Genomic DNA, 17,850 nt, shown 5'->3' on the forward strand with positions numbered 1-17,850 from the left:
CACCAAGTTTGAGAGGATCTACAAAGAATAATGGGAGACACTGCCTAAGCCGTGCAAATCTGGAAGAAGCTTGCACAAGAAGATTCAAAGTTGTTATCACCGTTAAAGTCGCTTTTACAAAGTCCTGATTAAAGGGTCTGAATACTCATGTACCTGAAATATTTCCTTTTATTTATTTTTCAAATTGGCACAAAAAATATGTCAATTTCGAGTATTATGTGTTGGTTGACGCATTTTTTTTAATTATTATCACCTATTCATTCTTTAACATAACAAAATGTGGAGAAGGTGAAGGGGTCTGAAAACTTCTCCAAGGTGAACTGTCTCTCTTTATCACTCTCAATCATTCTCTGTTTTCTTTCTTTTTCTCTTTCTCTTTCAATGTCTGGGAGCATGCCCAAGGTATAACATGCAGTCACATGAATGATTCATGGTGCTCCGTAGAGTGTGTGCCGCGACTGGGAAACAGAAAAGGATAGGACAGAAGACAAGTATATAGAGAACAGCCGAGTCTCTATTTATGAAGAAAGAAATACAGTGGTTGAGACAGACACTCATCATAACAACATAGGCACTATAATCTCCAAAATACCACAAGGACGTTCATTATTACTCTGTCTTTGGTGATACGCAGAAAATACCATACAATCCCTACATCTAGGCCACAGAAACATGATCATTTCTCTTTTATTTTCTCCATTACCTAATGTGTATATATGTCTAACAGATCACTGAGACACATTAAATATTAATCATGCTAATTCATCTTCATCTTCTCTTCATCTTCATCCGCTTCATCTTCATGAGTATATTGTTTATATATATTTGAACAGAATGGCCTAGATAGAATGGCCTCCATTGTTACTGTTGACTCCACATACATTATGGTAGCACCAGGTTAACAATGTACTGACATATTTGTGTATTATTTTTCAGGCTAATCAGTGTTGGGTTGTGTAAGACACCGGAACTTGAATGTCTTAGCATGCCTTGAAATGCCTGTGTGAACATTTTGTGATTTTCAGATGATTGAATGGTTGGTTCAATTGTGAATTATTGTTTAGAAAACCGAAGTTTTTATTAGTGAAAGGTGAATATGTATGTGTTTGTGTGGGTACTTTTTTTTGCGGAGCCGGTCAAGAAGAGCAAATTTCTCTACTGAGTGCCTGACTGACTGAATGAGTGACTGACTGACTGAATGAGTGACTGACTGACTACCCATTGTTAAATAGTGTAGTGATTAAAGACTCGGATTGTCCCACAGACGACTAGGATTTGATCCTCGCCATGGACCTAAAAAATTTGGTTTTGTTCAGCATAAATTGCTATGGACAAACTGCACCGGCAACGAACATATTGCTCTTGTCTTTGATTTACATAGCATAGTTCAAATTGCATAGTGGTTAGCTATTCAACTGTCTATTTGTTTCTAAAGAAACGAACCAGCCATGGAGAGATTCAAGTCATTGTTTTCATTATTACTTTATTGCTAGCTAGCCATCCCCAGCATAGGATAGTGGTTAGAGATATAGATTGTTATTGTGGCGACCGGTATTCAATCCTTGCTCTCGACCAAATAACTTAGGTATTTGGAGTTGTTCGTATTGCTCTGATTTTTATATATATAGCATAGTTCACTTGGTGTAGTGGTTAGCTATTCAAGTGTCTGTTTGTTTTCTAAAGAAACGAACCAACCGTGGAGTGATTTGAGTTATCGTTTTCATTATAGGTACTGTAGAGTTATTAGCTATTCTCTTCGATTTAATTATTTATTATTTCATTGTTATTCTATTTATATTCTGCTATGTTTTTCCAATAGTTTTTCTGTAATGCAAGTTCTGTGCTATCAGAGGAATACCCTCTGTGTAAATGTAACAATCTGCTGATGGATAATACAAGTTCTTGTGCTGCTGTTTAGACATCGATGTAGGGTATTATCTCACAAAAGGACTGACGAGTTTATCCAACCGCTGGAGCGCGAGGGTTGAGATACCGGGGAGGATGAATATAAAATGCATGTACAGACATAGCATACATTTCCACCTGGAGAAAGCCATGTAAGACATTGATGCAAAGGTTATCTCACAAAGGGACTGATGGGTTTATCCAAACGCTGGAGTCCGAGGATTGAGATACTAGATTGTTGAAGTTCATATATAGTCCCCCTGGAGACAGCCGGGTTAGAGAATTGTAACAATCTGACTGTTTTAATTCTATTGCATTTTTATATTTTTCTTTTCATTGTAAAGAACATTGAATTGCTTCTATGTATGAATTGTGCTATATAAATAAACTTGCTTGCTAGCTAGCCATCTATAGTAATCTCTCATTTAATGTGTTGAATGTCGTTTAGCAATCCTGTTATACCTGTTGTTGGTTTGGATGTTAACTAACGTAGGGGATCGTGGAGTTTCGACTCATTGGTTTGACATTGCAAGTAAACAGACACCACAACTCTACACACGTATCACGTGCTCCCATACAGGCTGTTTAAATCACATAGTGGTTACAGACAGTCTGTCACATAGTAAACCGCGCATCTAATCCAGTTTGGGCAACAACATTCATCCCTTCTATTGGCGGGCTGGCAGAACTAGTGTGCCTTTTTACTTTTTTGTACCGAGTACCTGAAGTGAGAGGTGAATATGTATGTGTTTGTGTGTACTTGTTTTATTATACTGAGTACCTGAAGTCCTCACAATAATAGAACACCATGGAATTGTTGGCAAGGTTAGGCCACTCTATTTTAGGCTTTGGGGTTAAGGTAAGGGTCTACATTCATATTTATAAATTAAATCCCTAACCTGAACCACAATCCTAAAGACAAAGTGGAGCCTGGCAAAACGTGCTCACTTCCCCCGATTTTAAGTATAATCTCAATCACAAACCAAGATATGAACTCCCATATCAGCCAATAATTCTAGGAAAATGCAGATTTTTGCTTTATTACCTCTTCAAACAGTTTAGCTGATGCGTGCACTGTATCCTCATTAATATGCCTACCACATTAATGCCACAAACAATCACACATGGCAACTGTAAAAAAAACACATCACCAAAGATGTTTCCAACCGCTGAGAACAAATATGCATTGCAAGTCATAGCACAACCTTAAATAGGCTTTTCCCCACTCAGAGCCGCACCAACAAACTCATTCTCATCCAGCCAATGCACTGCGTGATTGTATAGACAGTTACATGTGTAACTTATGCCAGCTGACGTGATCTGCGTGTAGCTGGTAATAGCACTAACTTAATTAGCTTAGCGACTTTAATACCACATGTTACTAGATAGTCAGCTGCGCAAATTAACATAGAAATATACTGAACTATCATTGTCACTAACTATTTACATGTACAATTAGGTTCTGCTTACTGCATAACCCAATTTGTTTTTAGGAATGCACAACCTACATAGAAAAGGGCATGTTTTGATCCCATTTACAAAATCCAGTTTGAGATAATTATTATTGTAACTATCAATGTACCGAAATTACAGATTTTTTATTAATAGGATTGTAAAATTAGGTTGACTGCAGCCAAACAGTAATTCCATGTTATCCTGGCTCTACATCAACATAAGAACACTGAAGACACCTTGGGATCATGTCCTGTTGGATAAGTATGGTGTCTGAGCTTCATGTTAACTACGTGTAGAAACCCTTCAGCCTTTGAGTCAATAATATTTCTCATGAAACCAAGAAGTAATGAATCCAGTTTTTCTCCTTTTAGCTAAGACAGAACAACAGGCATACTATTCATGTTAGCACTCTAATTCTCAATGTTAGATCTTTGTGTGCTGTTAGGTATATGTCATGCCGATGCTGTGTTTTGAGCCAGCTGTAGCTTTAATTCTTTGTTGCATATGATCATACTATTGGACAATAGTCAAGATATGACAAGTTTGTAAAAATATTTTTTGTACAGGATGATATGATATCAGACATATTCATGTTTTTCCTGGTTGCTAGTGTCATAACTTAAAATGACGCAAAACAGTAAGTACCCCTCCTGGATTTTTTACATATTTGGACATATGTATATGTAATGGCTTGATAAGTAAAGGTATCCAAATGTAACAAATGACACTGAAAGCTTATACTTTGAAAGTATCAATAGAAATGCAAGCTAACAGTGCAGAAAAAGTAAGTACAGGCCTAGCTTCAATAGGTGGTGTTACCCCTTTCTTTGCTAAAATTATTGAATCTTGCCATTTCTTGTAACTGTCTATCAGTCTCTTATATCGCCTGGGAGGAATCTTCTTTACAGTGTTGCTTTAACTGTGTCATGTTTGAAGACTGTATTGTATATTCATGGCCTGCTTCATGTCCCCAAAATATTTTTTATAGGATTCAGATATTTCTTCCTTTTCTGTTGTAGCTTTGCTGGTGTGTTTTTTTTTGCCCTGTTTACAGTTCTGCTTTTTGACAGCTTGCCTTACCTTCTCCTCATGCATTTTCTGGTACAATGTGGAATTCATGGTTGACAAAGATGGCAAGTTGGCCAGGCTTTGGGGCAGCAAAGCAGCCCCAAACCATAATGTCACCACCTCTATACTTTATAGTCAATATGAAGTTCTTCTGTTCAAATGTGGCAAATGTTCTTGTTTTGGGAGGAGGGGCTTCTTCCTTCCTGACCTCACATGTGGGACAAGTTTTTGTCATCTCTGTCTCACAGTTGACTCATGCACGTGACATTGATTGTGATAAGAGTGGCCTGTAGATCTTTTGATGTTATTTTGGGGTTTTTAGAGACTTCTATGAGCATCTTTCAGTCAGCTCTTGGGCTGAATATTATGGTGGGACAATCTGTCCTAGATTGCCAGTAGTCTTTTCTGCATTTGTAGATGATCAGTTGGGCATTGGTACTTCCTGTTACATACATATTCTTGCAAGGCTATACCTCAATGTTCAAATTACTCAACATATGCTCTAAATTTCCTAGTTTTCATCAGATACCTTATCCAACATTTCACAAATTGCACTGAAATAGAAAACACACACACTACAGCCTCAAAGCCTGTGGATTGCCCATTGCATGAAAGCCTCTTTGATTACAATTTAGATTACAGTTGTAGCCAAGCGGATGCCCAGGGCAGTGAATTATGCATCTGTTACCTGCTAAGGCTTCTGAGGAAATGAGACTGGCTGCATTCGCTCCGGTACTCATGACATTGGAGGTCATTTGGAGAAAGGACACATTTATCACTTTGACAAATGGATGCTGGGGGAGAGGGAGAGCATGGAGGGAGACGGGGTGGAGAGACGCTGGTAGCCATCACAACACCAGTTCTAGACTGTTATCTCCCACCACTACAACACTGTCAAGTAAAGCTTTAGAGTATAAGGCAGAGTATGCTAGAGTAAAAAGTCAAATTTTTTAAGTATATTTAAAACATTCACTCACCTAAAGGATTATTAGGAACACCATACTAATACTGTGTTTGACCCCCTTTCGCCTTCAGAACTGCCTTAATTCTACGTGGCATTGATTCAACAAGAAAGCATTCTTTAGAAATGTTGGCCCATATTGATAGGATTGCATCTTGCAGTTGATGGAGATTTGTGGGATGCACATCCAGGGCACGAAGCTCCCGTTCCACCACATCCCAAAGATGCTCTATTGGGTTGAGATCTGGTGACTGTGGGGGCCATTTCAGTACAGTGAACTCATTGTCATGTTCAAGAAACCAATTTGAAATGATTCAAGCTTTGTGACATGGTGCATTATCCTGCTGGAAGTAGCCATCAGAGGATGGGTACATGGTGGTCTTAAAGGGATAGACATGGTCAGAAACAATGCTCAGGTAGGCTGTGGCATTTAATCGATGCCCTATTCGCACTAAGGGGCCTAAAGTGTGCCAAGAAAATATCCCCCACACCATTACACCACCACCACCAGCCTGCACAGTGGTAACAAGGCATGATGGATCCATGTTCTCATTCTGTTTATGCCAAAATCTGACTCTACCATCTGAATGTCTCAACAGAAATCCAGACTCATCAGACCAGGCAACATTCTTCCAGTCTTCAACTGTCCAATTTTGGTGAGCTTGTGTGAATTGTAGCCTCTTTTTCCTATTTGTAGTGCGTGTTGTGGCTTCACAAATGCTTTGCTGCATACCTCGGTTGTAACGAGTGGTTATTTCAGTCAAAGTTGCTCTTCTATCAGCTTGAATCAGTCGGCCCATTCTCCTCTGACCTCTAGCATCAACAAGGCATTTTCGCCCACAGGACTGCCGCATACTGGAGGTTTTTCCCTTTTCACACCATTCTTTGTAAACCCTAGAAATGGTTGTGCGTGAAAATCCCAGTAACTGAGCAGATTGTGAAATACTCAGACCGGCCCATCTGGCACCAACAACCATACCACACTCAGAATTGCTTAAATCACCTTTCTTTTCCCATTCTGACATTCAGTTTGGAGTTCAGGAGATTGTCTTGACCAGGACCACACCCTGCAACTGCCATGTGATTGGTTGATTAGATAATTGCATTAATGATAAATTGAGCAGGTGTTCCTAATAATCCTTTAGGTGAGTGTATAATGAGATATTCTCCTTAGTGTTTAGTTAACCAATGCTTCCTATGTTCCTCTTTTTACTATGCATACTATGAAGATACTGTAGCAAGCAAGCAAGTTTATTTATATAGCACAATTCATACCTAGAAGCAATTCAATGTGCTTTACAAAGAAAAACTGAAATATCAAAATACAATAGAATAAAAACAAATACTAGCATTAAAACAATATATAACAATAAAACATCATAATAATACAACATTGAATAATAAAATTGAAATTGAATAAAAACAAAATAAAAACATAACTGGTAGATTCTGAAGTAGATTCCATGAGAAATATATTAAGCTGTAAGGCTAAAAAATGTGGTTATGTTTAAGCGCTTAGTCACAGGTACGGAAAAAGAAAAGTGTTTTTAACCAGGATTTAAAAATGGATACGTTTGGGGCACGTCTAAAATCTGGTAGTTTATTCCAGTTGTGCGCAGCTTCTCCATGTTTAGTTTGGACTCTGGGCACTAATAGCTGACTTGATATAAAGGATCTGAGAGCCCTGCTTGTTTTATACTCTTCAAACATCAGAAATGTATTCAGGGCCTAAATCATTCAGTGACTTATAGACAAGGACACCACTTTAAAATCTATTCTGTAACTGACTGGAAGCCAGTGCAAAGATTTAAGAACCGGAGTGATGTGATGTGTTCTCTTGGTCCTGGTTAACATTCTAGCAGCAGCATCCTTTATGAGATGCAGCTGTTTTACAGTCTTTTTAGGAAGTCCAGTTAAGACACCATTACAGTAGTCAACCCTATTAGAGATAAAAGCATGGATGAGCTTCTCTTAGTCTTTTGGAACACCAAGCCCTTGATTCTGGCTATTAAAAAAAATAAAATAGAATGCTGTTTTTGTGACCGCTTTGATATGACTGTTGAACGTGAGGTCTATCAGAACACTAAGATTACGCACTTGGTTCCTGGCTTTTAGGGCCCGAGAATCCAGCTCTTTACAAATACAAGTTCTCTTCTTTTTCTTTTCCAAAAACAATTCTCTGTTTTATCTTGATTTAATTATAGACAATATTGGTTCATCCAGGTATTTATGTGCTCTATACAGTGACACAGTGAGTCTATTGAGCTGTTGTCATACGGTTTGAGTGCCATATATATTTAAATATCATCTGCATAGCTATGGTAGTTAATGCTGTTGTTCAGTAGAATTTGGCCCAGAGGTAGCATGAATAGATTGAACAGAAACGGTGTGAGAACTAATCCCTGGGGAACTCTGCATGTCATAGCCACCCTATCAAATTCATTATTACCAATGGTGACAAAGTAACTCCAGCCATCTAAATAAGACCTGAACCAATTAAGGACTGTTCCGGAGAATCCTAACCAATTTTCTCTAGAAGTGTTCTAAGATCTACAGTGTCAAATGCTGCACTGAGATCTAATAGAACCAGAATTGTAATTTTATCATAATCAGTATTCAGCTGTATATCATTTTAAACTTGTATCTGTGCCGTTTCAGTACTGTGATGAGGTCAGAAGCCTGACTGAAATTTGTCCAAGAGACCACTTGAGGTCACAAAATGGCTGAGGTGATTGAAGATAAGTACATATACCTTCTCAATGATATTGGCTATATTACTGTGGATAAAAATGGCAAACTAGATTACCTGTTTGACTTCTTAGTGAACTTACTAATCACATTATTATCACATCCAGTTTGAGGTCCATGGCTCCTTCAGAACTAGTAACAAAACCATATAAATCCTAATCGATAAGAGGAGCATTTCATTTAACATTTAGATATAAAGTGCTATTTTTAGAGGGTTGCAGTGAGGTTGTGATTTCCTTTTACTCTTCTTTCTTGCGGGTTTTCCTGAGAAACATTAACAAAGTTATAATGTATTATTTTGTAGGGGGCACAATCTAGTTGGGCTCATTTCCTGCACTACAAAATGTATTTTCTGGCCTTTATAGATAGTTACTTGGAATTAGACTAGTGGCAAGTTATTCCAATACAGTTCATTTTCTTGGGCTTTGATGTCCGTCCTCACTCTCCTCATCCACTCTTCTCCACTTGCCCTCTCATTAAATGATCCCCTCTGGGGAAATGAACCCCCAGCTTTGTGCCACTCAATCCACTTCACCACCGCTCTATCCGCTCAGCCGCTCTTGACCCCACCAGGTCTACCGTCTTCCCATAGCTGGCCCTGTGTATTAATTCAACAAGGTTAGGCTGAATCAATGAAGGGCTTCTACCATCCTATACCCTCCCTCTTCCAGCACTCCTCCTCAGTGATAACTTCTCCTTTAGTTTACCTCCTTGCCTCTGGGCCAAGTTGACAGTTAACCTCTGACCCTTGGCAGATCAACGATACAGTGTCGACAAGGGTCAGAAGTCCACTTGTGCCGTTGATTTTGTCTCCCCCCAAATGTAATCATGACACGCAGGCCAAAACATACTAAGATTTAATTAAATGGAAACATTTATGAAACGCTGAGTTATCTCTCATCATTCCTTTTTCAATAATTCATGTGGGTTAGAACAGTGATTCCCTTGTGCGGGTAGAATTCGGCTGAGACGTGTAACGCAATCACTCTTACTAGCCACTTTGTCAGAAAGTGGCTCCCATGAGCAATACCTGCATACTGTTTCATTCTGATTCATTTGTGTTAGGCCTATTGGTTTGCGCTTGCACACCAGTGACTGTCTACAAAATGATGGCTAGCAAAAATGCTGAGTAGATTGTAACCAAGTAAAAAAGTTAATGGTTGCGCTGTCCTCAAGCAACTCCACGGGAATGTGGTGTTCATTCTGTATAGGACAAGTGTGGCCTAGTTTGGGAATAGCTTGTAAAATCACAAGTAGGAAGTCATTCTCTTCCTAATCCCTACCCTGATGCACTAATGCAACATGCAACAAGCAAGTCCTCTCCACTAATCTTTTTGTAAAAGTCCACAGGCAGTCTGACACTTGGCATGGTTGAGATCATCTAATGAAGAATATATCATCTTTGAAGAATATAAACCAAGCAGGGCTCTTAGATCCATGAACACAGGTCAGCTAATAGAGTCCAGAGTCCAAACTAAACATGGTCAAGCTGCATTTAGCAGTTATGCTGCACACAACTGGAATAAACTACCAGATGATCTTAGATGTGCCCCAAACATATCAATTTTTAAATCCAGGTTAAAAACACCTCTTTTCATGCGCCTACGACTGAGCAATTAAACTTAATCGCACTGTTTAGCCTTACGGCTTTTATAGATTCCTATGTTTGTATCCCGTTTTTATTATATTTCTGTTTTCTTATTCTATGTTTTATTGTTGTATTGTTGTTATGATGTTTTCATTTGAGTATTTGTTTTATGCTACTGTAGTTTTATATTTTTTCTTTTTCTTTGTAAAGCACATTGAATTGCTTCTATTTATGAATTGTGCTATATAAATAAACTGGCTTGCTAATGAATCCCTTGAAGAACCCTTTAGAGTTCACTTAGGTTTAATTTTACGTTTAAAAAAAAAATCAGTGTTACTGTACATGCAAATATCAATGGAATGGCGCATAAACATCAACTCATTGGTGAAATTGTGCCCTCTGTTGGTGAAAACTACCTACTCAGTTAATCGCACTTGATAACAACTTAACCTGAACATTTTCAAAGGGTATACTGACTGTGGTCATCCATTCCATGTGTACAAATGCAACATTGTATTGCTTTTTCAAGCAAGTCAAAAAAGGGAGACTGATGAGAGCAAGCCAAGAAGTGGTTGGACGTACTGTTGTCATAATAAACTCATTGGGTGAAATTGTGCCCTCTGTTGGTGAAAACTACCTACCCAGTGAAACATAGTAATCGCACTTGATAACAACTTAACCTGAACATTTTCAAAGGGTATATAGTCTGTGGTCATCCATTCCATGTGTACAAATGCAACATTGTATTGTTTTTTCAAGCAAGTAAAAAAAAGGGAGACTGATGAGAGCAAGCCAAGAAGTGGTTGGACGTACTGTTGTCATAGTAACGGCAAGGCGGAATAGTATGCCAAAGGGGAGCATTTTTATTATTCTTCTCTCTTTTTTTTTTTGCAAGGGTGAGTTCAGAATGACAAACTGTTTTGGAACGTTTAGATTACAAATCCAATGTATAACAAACATACCGCTCTATTCAACATGTTGAGCATTTAGCATGTCAGCTGTTCATGTGCATCACTATCTGCAACGTTTAACAATATTTGGCTACTGAACGTGGCCATGTCGCTGGAGACAGATGCACTTCCTGTTACCTCTGATTGAAGTGTCGGGTGCTGCTGTTATCGCCAGTTTCAACAAAATGGCTGCGGAGGCCCCGCAAACGAAAGCTCACTGAACGTTTCATGGTAGGAATGATCGTGTTAATGACAACTTTCGACATGCACGCTCTACAAATATTGGATATTGCAATAATAATTTACTCTCCTGGAATGCTGAGTTTACGAGCGCTTCACAGTCGCGGGCTGAAAAACAGTGTTCATTTGTTTGCACTTTAAAATCATGACATCGACTTTCTCGATGTCAACTCATCAAAGAAAAGGTAACTGAAATTGCCTATGACGTTATAGTGTTCGGTTTGTATTTACTACACCCAAATAGCAAGTTTCTTAATTGTCGCTGGTTGCTGAATTGTCACACTTTTGCTGCCATATCCGCCGCCACTTGCTATGTACAGTTTACGTTTTCGTGATTAATAATTTGCTTTGGATTTATATGTGAATTTTTATTGATTTCAAAGTAAGCAATCACCATAGGAAATAACTTAAAGTTACATACAGTTCAATTTAGTAAAACGACGTTTATAGGACCAAATAACGTTGGCTAGCTTAACATTGCATTGCTAGCTTGCTGCAACCGAATTCATATTGGTACTACAGTAATGTGTTGAGCTTGCCTGACTACAGTGGAGTACTTAATACTGTAACTAGGACAGAACATATTATTTTATTCTTGTTAGTACTGTTACCTAACCGTAACCTCTCGTTGAAATACAGTCCACCAAAATACGCTGTGGGAAATAAAGTAGAAAGTATTGCTTTTTATATTAATCTAGCAGCCGTTATTTATTGAGAAGGTTTTTAAGGGGCGGGGATTCTCTGCCGATTTGTACAGTATCAATATGTCAAAGTGTTCGTTTTTCTTTGTTTGAGCATTGCAATATTGTTACCAATTTACGAAATGTATGAAAACCAACACCTCTAGATTTTGTACAATATAAATCGAATACTTTTTATTTTTAGGATTTCACTAATGCAAACAGATGGCTACATGATAATTACAGTTAAGTAGATTTACGGTAGGGTACTTGAATTACTTGAAGTGTTTATGGGGTAGTTTAAGTTTTAAGTATTTAATTTGTTGTTTTCAGGTGAGGAACGTTCAGTAGCACACTTGCGGATTTGGACGGATTAAGTTCAACTATTTGGGGCTATATCGCGTCTGCAAGAGAATCATAACCAAAATGTTTTCTTTAGTTGCTACTTCAATTGTTAAAATTTCTACTAGTCAAAATTTTATTTTGCCGAAATATTAAGATCTGTAACTGTACTTTGAACATTTAAAAAAAGCGAGTTTCATATCCACCACTGTTTGCTAATCATTTGCAAATTATTCAATACGTTCCGCTCCTGGTTGGGCAGTTTGTATGGTGGAAGTACTTTTTTGGAAATAGCAAAATATGAGAAGAAATATATTGGTCCTCATTTATGAAACCTCAGATTCAAGCGTGGGGAGGGACGTGCGATCATTTCCAAGTGTGATTTACGAAACTGTCGCCTCTCTTCCAAATGAGGTATATGTAGATTGATAAATCGGTGGACGTGAGAACGCGCTCTACTTGTCCTTATTTACATATGACACACGTAACGTATGCGGGTGTGGCAATGTTCAACCTATAAATTGACAGCTTTCAGAATATATTATTGCCTGTAACACTGGTTTATTTATACACTCACTAGTTAATTTAGGAACTTTTAGCTAATCAGTATGCTGTCACCGAAATTATATTGACCGTTTATGATCTCCAAGTTTGTCAGTACCAGGCATGCGTGACTAGTATAGGAAAAGCAAGGCAAAGCAAGTTTGTCTAGGGCATTACATACTTTAAAGGCAATTCAAACCTTACAAAGCATTAACGACAGAAATAAGAGAAAGTACAGTGTGAAAGGAATAAGTCATACATTAATATGGTTAGTAATACATTAAACATTCTGGTACGTTTGTACTATTCCTTTTCAACATATTTAAATGACCTATTATTATATTGTGGTTGTTCTTACTGAGGCTGTTGTGATTTTTCTTGATAAAGACAGTAATGGCTTATTGCAAATTAAACATTATTTAATATTTTGACGTTGAGGATGGTAAGGATACGACAAAAATAATGAGACTAAATATCAGCTTTGTCTGGGAAATTATCGTAAGGTCATTTTTAAGATTAAATTCGATCGTACGCAAGTTACATGAATGAGGGCCATTTTTTCTAAATGTAATAAAACATGTTTCCTTAGGTTACTTTTTCCTCAAATGTTCTGTTACTTTATAGCTTGTCAAACTTGCCTTTGAAGAAGCTAAGCTGTTAACGTCCGGTTATGTTGATAGTCTCAAGCTGCGCTCTAATCATGCATATTTTGAAAAATGTCACACTGTTTAACAGGTGTGAAATGACTGGTCAGTCGGCTCCGCGGTCGACGCTGGTGGCATTTCAATTAGTCCAGCCATTAGCGTCACTTGCTCTGAGACCTTGAAGTAGTTGTTTCCCACTGTAACGTCTGCAGCTTTTATGGGGCAGTGGTAACGATGCTTCACTGGTGACCCCAGTTATCGTGTTCAGAGGATCGAAAATCGCTGGTTCTAACCCCTGGAGGTGCCTGCTTAACCGGATCATTCATTTGGGCTCTGCCCAGCTGTTGGGGTTGCCGGGAGAGAAGGCCAGAGGGGAGTCAGTGTAACGGGTGTAAAATGGATAGTCTGTGCCGAGGTCGAGTTGGTAGCGTAATTTTTTACGTTACGTGCTCTGAGTCTTTGAAGTAAGTTTTCTTGCTGGGAAGGTCTGCAGATTTTATGGGGCGTTGTTTATGAAGCTTCCCGGCTGACAACGGTCATTGTGTTCGGAGGATCGCTGGTTCGAGCTAAAGCGAAGCTGCTTCATATAAGGCGTCCATTCGCAACTAAAACTTCAACCAAGGGTGTGTTTTTTTGGGGGCAGGTTTAAAGGTGTTGTTAGTATGCTGGTATTTCTGCAAATAAAGCTGATTTTGTATGTGGTAAACCTTGCCAGATGATCTGGGGTAATCATTTAATTCAATTGGTGCAATACCTTTTCAGACCATTGTTATTTTTGTGGCCTATTTTTTTCAGCCTTTTGATCATTATAACAAAGTGTTTATCGTTGTTTACTGGCCTTTCCATTGTTTTGCGTTAAGTTGCCCTCTACTAGACACAGTGGGCAACAAACAGAATGCAGTTTTTCACACACATTTGATGATTCAAATATTATTCAAAATAAATGTTTTAACAAATATTAAAGTACAGTTTATGGAACATTTTAACAGCCCTAATCAGATTTTCTGACATTTGAGAAAAATCTGAACTTTTCTTAATTATTTAAGTTGACATGCTAAAATCGTGATTGTCTGTCCAAATATGAAGATTAACAGTTGTGTTCAAAAGTTTGCATACCCTTGAGGAATTGATAATTTGTACAATTATTAAAGAAAACAAGAGTGAGCAGGCAAACATTTTTTTATTCCTTATGGGATTCATATTAAGTTATAACAGAATGGCACAATCATAAAACAAAACATGGCAACAAAGAAAAAAATTTACTGACCCCTGTTCAAAAGTCTGCATACCCTTAGTTCCACTGGAGGGTCAACTTGGCCTTGTGCTTAAGGTTATTGTCATCCTGTAAAGTCCAAGAGCATCCCATGCGCAGCTTTTGTGCCGGAGAATGCAAATTGTTTGCCAGTATTTTCTGATAACATGCTGTATTCATCTTGCCATCAATTTTCACAAGATTCGCCATGCCTTGAGAGCTCACTAGCCTCACTAGGCTTCTTTCTGGCAACTCGACCATGCAGTTCATTTTTTTTTCTTATTGTTTTTTCTTTGTATCCCAAACAATTCTTCTGGCAGTTTTGGCTGAAATCTTTCTTGGTCTACCTCACCTTGGCTTGGTGTGAAGAGATCCCTGCATTTTCCACTTCTTAATAAGTGATTGAACAGTACTGACTGGCATTTGCAAGGCTTTGGATGTCTTTGGATATCTTTATTAAGTTCCATTACCTTGTTACACAGGTCTTTTGACAGTTATTTTCTTCTCCCCATGGCTCAGTATCCATCTTGCTCAGTGCAGCCACGTGAGAGCTAACAAACTCATTGACTATTTATACACAGACACTAATTGCAATTTAAAAAGCCACAGGTGTGGGAAATTGACCTTTTATTGCCATTTTAACGTGTCTCACCTTGTGTCTGTAACAAGGCCAAACATTCAAGGGTATGTAAACATTTGGGTAATTTCTGTTACCATTATGATTTAAAAAGGAGCTAAACCTCTGTGATAATAAATGGGTTCATATGCATCTCTAATAATCTCTTCAGCAAGTCTCTAGACGCTGCGGTTGCTTTCAATATTAACAATAGCTGCTATTACCTTCTTGGTCAAGAAACCCTCCCTTGACCCAGTCTTAAACTGCTGGGCTATTTCCAACCTCTAATTTCTGTCTGAAGTCCTAGGAGGTACAGTGACAGCTTTATGAGGCTTTCCGGTCTGGCTTTCCACACACAGTTCTAAGGGCTTGTTTATATTACAAGAGAGAATTAAAATGCTAGATGGACTTCTCTTAGTTTGCATAATCATTTCCACAGCATTTGAATTTATCCCGGCATGTTCGAGATGTACCACACAGGATTGTGGCCGCCGATCGCGGGAAAATTGGAGCAATATGCATGTGCTCTGCACAGACACTTGATACAGTTCCATCCAAGTTGTCTTCACACTTGCAAAACTCTGGCGGTCTTCTATTGACAATGTGGTGCACGCATCTATCTACACGCTTATGCCACAAAATCGAGTGCCTCCAGTCTTCTTTGATTAGTTTTGGAAAGTGTAGCATAATGTAACCAAGCCATAAGGCCGGAGCTTGTAAATAACTAGAAGGTTATAAATGGCCTGCTCATTTGTGCCGATTCTGGATGCCACACTATCCTAATTCTTCTGGAGCCCTCTGCCATTTTCAACACAGTGGATCCATCTCTGGGACTGCTCTGAAATGGTTTGCCTCTCAAACAGCAAGCAGTACATTGCCCTTGTTTTGGAAGATTGTTTTCCCCCAACAATGGTCAGTTCTATTACCTTTTCTTGTCCTCCTCTATATACTCCCAGTTAACCAAATCATCAGACGAAACTGTCTGATTCCTCTGCTGCCCAGACAACACGGGTGTACATCAAAAACCAAGCCTGACATCTGCTCTGTCAAGCTTGTCCGACCGTCTGGATGAGGTAAAATCTTGGATGCAGAACAACCTCCTCACACTCCAAAGCGGCAAGAAAGAAGCAATGCTGATACCGACCCCACAGCATATCACCAACTGCTGAAGCATCTGCCTTGGCAAAATCCCCCTCGATCATCAAAAGATCGGCCCAACCCTCGCCTTCAATGACCACATTATTTACTTCTGTGAAATGCCTTTCTGTCACCTGAATTTGCTGGCCTAATGCATATGTTACCACACAAAATCCATGTAATGTTGCACAATCCCGAGTAGACAGACTCCTATGCAGGGCTTTAAGCTGGCATTTTGTTGTTGAAAAATCTATGCGAACAAAAATACATAGTGCACATTAATGTCAGAATTCAGGGGTATCCAACCTTTTTAGGTATTAGTTTAAATAATTCCATGCTTCTTCAATAAAAAAAATTATTGCTTTCAATTTGGCAGATTCTCTCCCCTGCAACTTTTTCCTAGGTCCTTGTTGCACAATCATAAAGCTTTATGATTTCTGTCAATAAACTTGGTCAAGTAAGGGTTAACACAATGCTCTAAAGGGGGGCCTATACAATTTTTCGTCTTTAAATGTTTTTCCAGATCTAGTTTTTTGTTCTGGGTTAGGATTCTTCTCTATAAATATTACAAATATTCATAGCGAATTTAGCCCTATATTTGGCTTCTAATAAGATAAATGTAGTGATCTTTGATGAATAAAACCTACTGCTGCTGCTTTTGTATACAAATAACAAATATCAGGATGATGTTGTAATTTTGTTTGTTAGTTGTGTAGCAGGACGATTTGCTGCACTGAGGTGGAGTAGGTGAGCAGAGGTCCTATATCCCTCTCATTGCCCTCTGTGCAGTTTTTGCATTACGTTCCACATGTTTCCTAACTGCTCGGCTAAAAAACACTCCTCGCTCGCAGGAAAAGACGGTAGCTCCAAATTCAGTCAATTCATTTTGTTACGTTATTAATTAAAGAGAACATACATCTTGTAGCTGTGTGGCGACAATACTTTTTTTTTTTCTTTTTTAAATATAGAAACATAACCAAAGGTAATCTGAATGAAGTCAATGCCATATTTCAATCTACAGCATGCATGCATGGCTGGGCATCCCCTGACCCCGTAAAGTGAGTGCTACTCAGAGCAGGATTGAAGCAATATCGACCGGCATCCTTCTGCCGCTCCGTTAAATTGGGCTGCTAAATATTCGGCGCTCCAGTAAAATAGAGCCATCTCCGCTCCCATTTGGCTCACACTACAATGAGGTGAAGTTTATGGATACTTGCAGGCAGTTCTGGTCGCCTCTTATCAGCTGTGTACGTGGGAGATTTGTTCAATAGATTTCTCGGCGTAACACAACGGCGTGCACTTCAGAACTGTTTCGGAAGCTGCTAATAAATGAGCTGTGTGCTCACAATCGACCTGTCTGGAAGCCCCTGCAACCATCGTCTACTTCAAACTGTTGTTCTTATCGCCTAAACGAATGTCATCATTCACAACAGTAATCGGATTCAAACGCAGTAGGAGGACTTTGAGCTTTCGTCGCCTTTAGGTCTTTCCAGCCTTCCTTGGCTAAGCTACGATTTGAGTTGCACAGTGCATTGTAGTTATTTGTATGACTATCAACTGTGAATTAATACAGCAGAAACACTTAGAACCCCAGCCTTCGTTTGCATATGCGTGTGGAATTACCCTGCTCAACTTGTGCCTTGTTTTGCGCAGTACAATGGCATCTTAAACAAAATACTATCTACCGAATTATCTTAGTCTTTCAAGCATAATTCGGTATG

At 38.7% G+C, this 17,850-nt stretch overlaps 1 protein-coding gene across 4 annotated transcripts in view; it reads left to right on the forward strand.

The window, feature by feature from the left end:
• Positions 1–10,814: 10,814 nt before the first annotated feature.
• The window catches only part of tnrc6c1 (trinucleotide repeat containing adaptor 6C1), a 68,125-nt gene continuing 61,089 nt past the window's right edge, over positions 10,815–17,850 (forward strand). For 3 of the 4 annotated variants that reach the window (XM_029123123.2, XM_029123126.2, XM_029123127.2), the window contains exon 1: positions 10,914–11,100. The gene's annotated coding sequence lies outside the window, so the exon portion shown is untranslated. The other variant, XM_029123124.2, reaches the window with a different exon arrangement.

Source organism: Esox lucius, chromosome 11, assembly GCF_011004845.1.
Source record: "Esox lucius isolate fEsoLuc1 chromosome 11, fEsoLuc1.pri, whole genome shotgun sequence".
Taxonomy (NCBI): domain Eukaryota; kingdom Metazoa; phylum Chordata; class Actinopteri; order Esociformes; family Esocidae; genus Esox; species Esox lucius.